The following is a 9,984-nucleotide window of genomic DNA, read 5'->3' on the forward strand; positions in this document are numbered from 1 at the left end:
GGTGCAAAAGCCGCAAATAGACATAACATATATAAAAAGATCATAACTTCATTCACATAGCTTTTTACAATACAACTGACACAAAGAAATATAAGATAGAAGAAGAGAGCGATAAATAAAAATAATGATAATAATAATAAAAATACACTGGAAGTGAAACACAAGGAACATAAACACTTAAGAACTATGCCTAGTACAGATATAGGTCATTCAAAAAGTCAGAAGAGGAGTGGGCTGTTCATTACTACTGAGGCTATCGGCTGGTGGAGGCTGAAGACTGTTGAGTCCTAAACTGGAACAAAAGAGGCTTGAACTCTGGTGGGACGTATAAGAACTCCGCCATACCTTATACAGAGGTCTTTAGAGTAATGACCTTGGAACTAAGAGTGTCGAGCTTGGAGGTGAGTCGGGTGTCCATAGAGACAACACTATAATGCATTTGAGAGAATCCTCTCTAGATATAGTCCATCACCTCTCGCATGTCAAGATTACCTATGGAAGTAGAAGGTGTAAGGGAACCCACAATGAAAAATGAGGGAGGAGCAGGAAAAGTAATAGGATCGAATCTCACGATAGATAGAGGTAGAGAAACTCTACCTTAAGGTAGTGAGAATTGATTCTGAGACATATCCTGTGGTGTATGTCCAGACTGACCAGTTTGAGGATCTCTTCAGATGGTACATGCCTAAGAACATCTCCTATATTCCCACGTGGTAGGTTCCCATCCAACTCATCCCCCTCATCACCATCTTCCCCACCAATTCCCATGTCCATATCTTTAATGTCTATGCCCATCTCTTGGTCATCTCCACCCATAGGCTCATGAGGTGGATCAACAATTGGTGGATCAACAGCCGGTGCCTCATCATTACTATCTGCATGTTGGTGTAAGTCCATCTTCTCTAGAATAGATATATCAAATGGAATAGGTGTAGACTTCTTCTCAACCTCACCCTCTAAGCAGATTTCGAACCATCGAATTATTCTGGTCAAGGTCTTTTCATAGAGTAAGTGACCATCTCCTGGATGACTGGCTTGGCATACCATCTGTCTCATCATTAATTAGATAAGGTAAGCTCATCTGCTCACCCACATATAGATAGAAATTTGTGTATGCCTGCATCAAGGATACCTCATTGAAGTGACCACAAATAGGTAGTATATGGTACTGCACTATCATGCACAATACTCTTGGAGTAGGCCGCCAGTTAGCAATCAAGGTCTAGTTTGCCTCTCTCCCTGCTCTACCACTTCCCGCACAATGTCCTGCTCAGTGTTAGTGAAGTAGCTCTAGAAGCTGGTCCTAGGAGGATAGTACATTTTGTTACCCTCAATTGAGGCACTAATGGCCTAACCAAATTTTGTTGTGGTCAAGGTGATGTTATGCCACCCATCCTACTAGTGATACAGTACTCTACACCCCTAATATGCTTGCAATAGAAAGCTCTTACAAGTCTAGGAGACACATCTTCCTCTACCTCGAGCATGGCTTCCCAACCTAAAGCCTCCAATTTTTTCACTGTGATAATAGGCTTTTCAAAAGCAATGGGATGTGAAGAGAAGTTGCTCCAATTTGCTTGGTCAGTTGGAGTGCGAAACCAAATGGGACATTTGACCAATCGGGATGGTAGGAACTTTGCTACGAGTGAATCTCGGTGAAGACATGGTAAGCTACACACGATAACCACCAAGAACAAGTAAATGTAGTAAATTAATGGAAGGAATTGTAAGAAATTGCAAGAAATGAAACCTAGGTTACCATATTCCCTAAAAACGAAAATTTTCCATGAAATTGAAATAGGGAAGAATGTACTAACCAGTGATGATGTATGGAGGTGGAAATGTGAGAAAATAGTTGGGAAAGTGTTAGAAGGAAGTATTGCGGTAGACTGGTGAAGAAGTTCTCAGCAATTGGATTTCTAAAATGAAGTTTGGGACACCCGGGTAGAATTTTTATATCTGCAATTAGGTGAACTGGCCTGTTGGTGGTCCCTAACCCGTTGGTTGAGTAAATTTTGCCCAGTAAGCTCTGAAATTTTTATGGTATGTGGAGTTTAAGTTTTGTGTTAAGATCATAAATTTGGAATTTTAAGGTGCATAAGTGAGATGTGTGCTAAGCATAGAAGAGAGGTACAGTTCTAATTTAAGAACATAAATTGGAACTAGGAAAACATGTGTGAATGATAATTTGAATGCAATTGAGGATAAATAAATGTGTGAGAATAGGAATGTGATTACATATTAAGGTTTTAAAGGATTGGAGATACTTTCGAATTTGCATGTGTGAATTCGGGAATGAATTCTATAAATGAGATGAAAATTTAAAGTATATACATACCAATGTGGAACAAGAAAAAAAAAGGGGGGGGGGTTGCTATGAGTCATTAGAAATTTTTGGAATTTTATGGTGGCAGCATATAAATTGCATTACAAATTAAATTGTTGGATCAAATTGCATTGAATTTTGAAAATGTATAATAAATAAATAAAGGGATATCTAAGACAGTGGATGGAAATTAACTGCCTGATTTGAGGATAAATGTATACAGATGTGAGAATGTGATATGATCTCGATGATAAACTGATTTTGAATTTGTGGAGGAATAATAAACTGAGTTATGATATTTGAAGTTATTTTCAAGTTTTCCCACTTAGATCTGGGAATACTTTGGTGGATGACATGGGAATAAGTATACTGACCATATGTACAAATAGAGAATAAGAAGAAGAAATGTATGGAACCTTGGAAAATTCTAGGATTTATGACGGACAGTTTGAGTATTGCATTATCAAGAATTATTGGAATTCTAGTGTTCTGGTGAAAAGTGAGGTGGTTAATGGTCTAAAAGGAGACCGAGGTAAATTGACTAAGATATTAAGCAGATATATGCAAATATTTAACCTAGTTATGAATGGTGAAGTAAGTTAGAGACCGTTAGATTTAAAAATCCCAATTCCGATATTTGCACCTAAGAAGAATCTGGAAATTAGAAACTTATTGAGATGAAAATAGAGTGGCATTCTGAGGGATGCTGTGATCCACACTAAGATTAGGTGTGGGTATGGATAGTACTACAATATACATGTATAATGGAAACAAAAATGATACTGGGTCATGTAGTAAAGAAGTAAAGAGTTAAGTTTGCGAAATATAGTATCCAAGTGATTTTCCTTACAGCCGAAGTGCTAAGGAAGACTGGAAGGAACCAATATATCTGAAAAAGTGGATCAAAATGCTTGGCTAAAATTTTTGGGTGCTACTTAGTCAAGTAGCCATGTTGGCAAACAAAAAGTGGAGTTAAAAAAGATACAACTGGAAGTTATGAGAAATATTGAAGTAATTGGAATGGATCCTCAATGACAAATAGTCTCACAAATTTCGAGGATGAAATTTTTGTAAGGAGGGGGGAATTGTAATACACTGAATCTTAAAGCAGCTGACCACCTGTGTCAGGACCTAGCTGGCACAAGGGTAACAAACTATCATACTGTGAACCTACATGTACAGCAGTAAGAGGGGGAAATTGGTAAATTTACTAGCCTAGTAGGGGAGTAAAATAGCCAAAAATAGGTGGAATTGGTCTCACACTTAGGGGACTATGAAGTATAGAGGATTTGGCTGCTAGGGGGCTAAAAATAAGACAATCGACAGGTTGCCTGTTGGCAAACCGGCCAGCCGGTTCGGGTGATAAAGTGTAAAATTTAGGTCTTTTTTCTATGGGCCCCACCCCTTTATAGTGTAATTCCACCTAGTCCTACCATGTAGGGGCATGTTTAAGGGTTTTAATGCACCAAAGGGAATGTGAAACCATTAAGCGTATAATTAGTTATTTAATTTTAACAATTGATTAAAAAAATAGGTCATTTATAAAGTTTCTAGCCAAACAGACCCTAAGGTCTATTTTGGTTAATAAATTGGCTGGGGGTGTCACTATTCACCCTCTTTACTGCTATATGCGGTGGAAATCAAAGAAGAAAAGAAAAGGAAGAAAGAAAAAAAAAAGAAAGAAGGAAGAAGAAGACGAAGGAAGGAAGGGCTACAACTGGGTTGCTGCTGCCATGAGTAGGAGCTGTTGTTGCTGCTCTCTAGGTGCTACCAAGGGAAACCCTAGGTGCTGCCAAGGTTCCTGCCCTAGATCTAGACAATTGCACCAGGGCACCTATTGATACACCTACAAGTCCCATGAACTACAAATAAGCAAATCCCTTAACCTACCTTGTGAATTTGTGATAAAATAATTCTGCCAATAGGGTTAGGGTTAGTGTATAATTAAAATAGGGGTAGGGATATTGTCATACTCCAATTCCAGTAGACCCAACTTACCATTAGGAATATCAGTGGTGTGAGTAAGACACGTACCTGTCTTACAAACCTACTAGGATCGCTAATAGCAGTACTTTAACATTTCACAATCTCACATCTCAACCAACCAAAAGCAGTGAAATTAGAGTATAAATAGGGAACTTGTCTAATGATAAACATAATATCGTTAACCAAGTTATTTTGTTTACAATCCTTTAAGACTTACATATATCAAGTTTAAAACATAATATTCACAGACCTATATCAACATAATCAAAAATACGCCAAACACCTCATGGCGCCACATATGCACAAAAGTCACAAGCACAGTCCTGACCATGCTCTTCCACTTCTAGCATCCACCAGTTGCTCACTCCATACTCAGGTTTGGAGGAAAAAGAGTCACTAGCCATTGCATGACCGTACCTGCATCATCATCTAAAAAGTGTGTATAAGTGGGGTGAGATTTCCAACTCGCTCAGTGAGTGGTGGGGTCAAGCACATCCAAGCAAGACAATAGCAATAATAATTTATGATGCATGATTGTAGAAATTAAACATATAGTCCATGATGCTCATGATGCAGTTCATTTATTTACTATCCACCTAACAATACAAACTAAGTTTGGTAAATGCTACTATGACACATTAGGCTATATCCTTCATCTTGGAATCGCTATCGACTACGTAAGGATACAAACCCTAGCCGTGAATAGAAGCTTGTCGGTCCCTGTATGCGTCTATGGGTCACCCAGCAAAGCCTGATAACCCCCTACAATCGCATCATACCGTGGGTGTGGCATTCTGAAAAGGCACAACGAACATACCACAATGGGTTATCCAACACCTCAACCCCTGTTGGTAAGGGCTCGTAGCATAGGGAGTGATACCTAACCACACATATGCTACATGCATTCATAGTGATATAGTTACTATGAATTACACGATACCGACAAGACCTCAACCACAAAGTGCAATCCATCTTCAAATACAGTCTCGGGTACATGATACCAGTGAGACCTTGGCCACAAATAAAACCTGAGACCGTTTACCTAATATAGCATGCATATCACAGTTGAGTATGGACAATGCGACACAATAATAGGCCACGAAGCGCATTCATTTCCAAATGCAGTCCTCGGGTACACGATACCAGTGAGACCTTGGCCATAAAGTGTAATCAGCGACTATAACTAACTCTAATACACATAATCAATGCATGAATGCAATATACACACGACAATCATAGCACTGGTACCACCTCGGCCACGTCGGATTCTGTCTCACACACACAACCAAACACACAACGATCATAGTACCGGTACCAACTTGGCCACACTGGATCCCGTCATACATCTCCATACAGTTCATATTATGATCGTAAAATGACAAATGTAACATATCATCACCGTATTTGAGCAATTATAATTAAATATATAATCCTAAGCATGTGAGAAATTTTATAATAATAAATATTCCAAAAATAAACACAGTCCACCCCTCACCTGGTTTACGATTGAGTGTGTTTGGATTCAAGTACGGACACCAATCGATTAAATCAATTCTGGCTTTGGGGCACGTGCACATCACTATCCTAGACACAAAGGGAATTGTACATCACTACGCATCGGGAACATCAGGAGGGAGCCACACAGGTCACCCCCAAAGGGTACAGACACTGTCCCCAAGTGATAGTATTATCACCGGAAACACGGCATTTCCATTGGAAATATCAGTCTTATTTTCAGTGGAGAAGACAGAGAGCACTTAAGGCTCATTTTTTCATCGAAAATACACCATCAGAAGCAGACCCAGTGGATTCGATGGGCTGTTTCTGGTGGTGGTTCAGGACAGTCCACCCATTTTCGGGTTTTTCGGCTCGGGTCCGATAGTCGGGATTTCTTCCGTGGAGTTTGTAAGGGATGTTCCTAGCATCATTATAAGCCAATAAAATCCTGATTCCATTGAGTTATTTGGGAGATACGTCGATCGAATGATTGAAACCCTAGTTGGTCTTTTGGCAATATATGTTGCCAGAGCTCACCGGGCTTGGTTCGAGCTCGACAACGACACCAAGAAGGTAGATCACGCCTTCTACGACCTTGAAATGGTTTGTATACTAAGATTCCATCCATACCTTGCTTTTACTAGGTTAAAATGAAGAGAGAGAGTGGTGGAAGTGAGTGTACTTACCTCCGACAGTGATTCTGGTAACTTAGCGGCAGCCGGCACCAAGGTAAGCCTTCTCCTTCTTCTTCCCTTTCTTCTTCTGCCTTCTTCTCCTTTTTCTCTCATTCATTACGTTGGACACAATAGAAATGAGGAAATGAATTACTCATTTCTAACTTAGAAGTTAAAATGGACCTTAGGGTCTGTTTGGTTAGTCCCTATTCGGACCAATCGGGTTATTATGACTTTCAGAGCCCGAGAACCCGTCCACTTAGGTTCAAATGCATTCACATAATGAGTAAAGTGTGGGGGATGATTTGGGATCATTCGATACTATTTATGACATGAGTAGCGGGATCCACGAGCATCGACACCATGACAGCAGCTAGATATGTTCACCAGAAATAGCCCACCGGATTCGGGCCTAGTGGATCTGATGGCATATTTTCGATGGTTAAGATAGCTTGTTGTCTTGACTGCTTGCTATCCCATGTCTGGTCTTGCATGGATGGCTGCCCTCGGACATGCTCAAGGCCTTTCAGTAACTTCGATACGTGCCTAGACTTATGTGTGAGGAGTCGGGTCACTTACCATCTAGGATCGGAAGTACGAATCCCCTCTAATTAGATTGGCACGCAATGCACGAACACTTTGGATCATCTCTCCCCCTTTGGCAATGGGCGGCCGTGAGCCAAAACCCAGCCATGCTTCTGATCTTCAGTCCGAGACCTATCACAACAATTCAAATTAGACCGAGTTAGGGCACGGATGTAACATTGCCCCCACCTTACAAGAATTTCGTCCTCGAAATTGAACATACCTGGAAAATCAAACAATCCAGGATACTGCTTCAATATATCATCTTCTCGCTCCCAGAATGCTTCCTGTTTGGGGTGGTTCATCCATTTCACCTTGACAAAAGAAATGGTGCAGTTACGGAGAACATGCTCTTTCTGATCAACAATCTTCTCCAAAAATTCCACATAGGCAAAATCCTTGTCCAACTCACGGGGTATATAAGTCAAGACATGAGTGGGGTCGGGAATGTACTTCCTCAACATAGAAACATGGAAGACATCATGTGTACCTTCCAACTTTGGAGGTAAAGCTATCCGATAAGCTACCAATCCGATCCTCTCCAGTACATCATACGGTCCCATAAACCTTGGACTAAGGTTTCCCTTCTTATCGAACCGCATCACCCCTTTAATTGGAGAGATCTGCAAGAATACCTTATCTCCAACACCAAACTCTAGATGTTTCCTCCTAACATCTGCGTAGCTTTTCTGCCTGGACTGAGCTGCCTTGAACCTTTCTCTGATCACATTCACCTTCTCACTAGTAGCCTGTATCAAGTCTTGACCCAAAATATGCCTCTCACTAACCTCATCCCAATAAAGTGGAGTTCAACACTTCCTGCCATACTGTGCCTCGAATGGGGACATTTCGATGGTGGCCTGATAACTGTTACTATAGGAGAACTCGATAAGAGAAATGTGCTCATCCCAACTATAACTCATATCCAAGGCAAATGTTCGAAGTAGGTCCTCCAGTGTCTGAATAGTCCTCTCCGACTGATCATTGGTCTGAGGGTGAAAGGCAGTGCTGAAATCCAACTGTGTGCCCATAGCCTTCTGCACACATGTCCATAACTTGGAAGTGAACCTGGGATCTTAATCAAAGATGAACTAACTGGCACACCATGCAATCTGATGATATTATCGACATGCAACTTGGCCAACTTGTCCATAGAAAATGTGATCAAGTGAGCTGCCTTAGTCAAGCAGTCCACAACTACCCAAATGGCATCCATACCCTTCTGTGTACGGGGTACACCTGTGATGAAGTCCATGGTAATATTCTCCCATTTCCACTCCGAAATAGGTAGGGATTGTAATAACCTATGGGGCCTCTGTCTCTCAACCTTGACTTGCTGGCATGTGAGGCATCTAGACATATGCATGGCCACATCATTCTTCATTCCTTTCCACCAGTAGGAGCCTTTGAGGTCCTTGTGCATTTTAGTGCTGCCGGGGTGAATGGAGTATGGAGAGCTATGTGCCTCTCTCAAAACTGTGTCACTCAAATCACCATCACTGGGCACACACAACCTCCCTTTGAACTTGAGAATTTTGCTTTTAGCTATAGAGAAATCTGGGTCCTTTTGGGTTCCTTCTTGGCATTCTGCTATTAGCTTATGTAACTCTGCATTAGTAACTTGAGCTACAGTGATCCTATCCACCAGACTAGGTTATACCACCAATGCCAGTAGTGACAAAGTGACACCCTCTACTAATAGTTCCAACTCTAGTTTCCTAGCCTCCTCTAGGAGATACTCATTGGTGGTTAGTGATGCAAGAGTCAGTGATTGGGATTTCTGACTAAGTGTATCAGTTACCACATTGGCCTTTCCTAGGTGATAGTTTATAATACAATCATAATCCTTCATCAGCTCTAACCAACACCTCTGTCTCATATTGAGCTCTTTTTGGGTGAAGAAGTACTTGAGGCTCTTATGGTCACTGAAGATCTCACTCTTCTCACCATGCAGTTAGTGTCTCCTGACTTTCAGTTCAAAAATCATAGCTACCAACTCCAAATCATGGGTGGGGTAGTTCTTCTCATAATCCTTCAACTGAAGAGATGCATAAGCGATGACTTTTCCGTGCTGCATCAATACACAACCTAATCCCATCTTGGATGCATCACTATACAAAACTATACCACCTGTACCGATCGGGATAGTCAAAACTAGAGCTGATACAATCCTTTGCCTTAGCTCCTTGAAGCACTTCTCACAAGCATCAGACCACTCAAATTTTACACCCTTTCATGTGAGTTAGGTCATCAGAGTAGCAATATGAGAGAATTTCTTGATAAACCTCCTGTAGTATCCAGCCAATCCCAAAAATCTACGTATGTCTGCTACACTCTTAGGAGTCTCCCATTCTAGAACTGCCTTCACCTTGCCTGGGTCAACCTGTATACCCTTATTTAAAACAATGTGGCCTAGGAATGCGACACAGCCAAAACTTGCACTTGCTGAATTTGGCATAGAGTTGATTCTCCCTCAGTCGTTGCAGTACTAACCTCAGGTGAACAGTATGTTCCTCTGCACTCTTGGAGTAGACCAAAATTTCATCAATGAATACTATCACAAACTTATCTAGGACATCCTGGAATACCCAGTTCATCAAATCCATAAATGTAGCCGGTGTATTGGTCAACCCAAATGACATTACCAAGAATTCATAATGTCCATACCATGATCTGAAGATTGTCTTACTGACATCACTATCCTTCATCCTGAGCTGGTGGTAGCATGATCTAAGGTCAATCTTGGAGAATACCTTGGCACCCTGCAATTGATCAAATAAATCATCTATCCTTGGCAAAGGATACCGGCTCTTGATGGTTAGCTTATTAAGCTCCCAGTAATCAATGCACAATCTCATAATTCTGTCTTTCTTCTTGACAAACAATACCGGTGCTCCCCATGGCGACACATAGGTC

This window comes from Macadamia integrifolia, unplaced genomic scaffold, assembly GCF_013358625.1.
Source record: "Macadamia integrifolia cultivar HAES 741 unplaced genomic scaffold, SCU_Mint_v3 scaffold664, whole genome shotgun sequence".
Taxonomy (NCBI): Eukaryota; Viridiplantae; Streptophyta; class Magnoliopsida; order Proteales; family Proteaceae; genus Macadamia; species Macadamia integrifolia.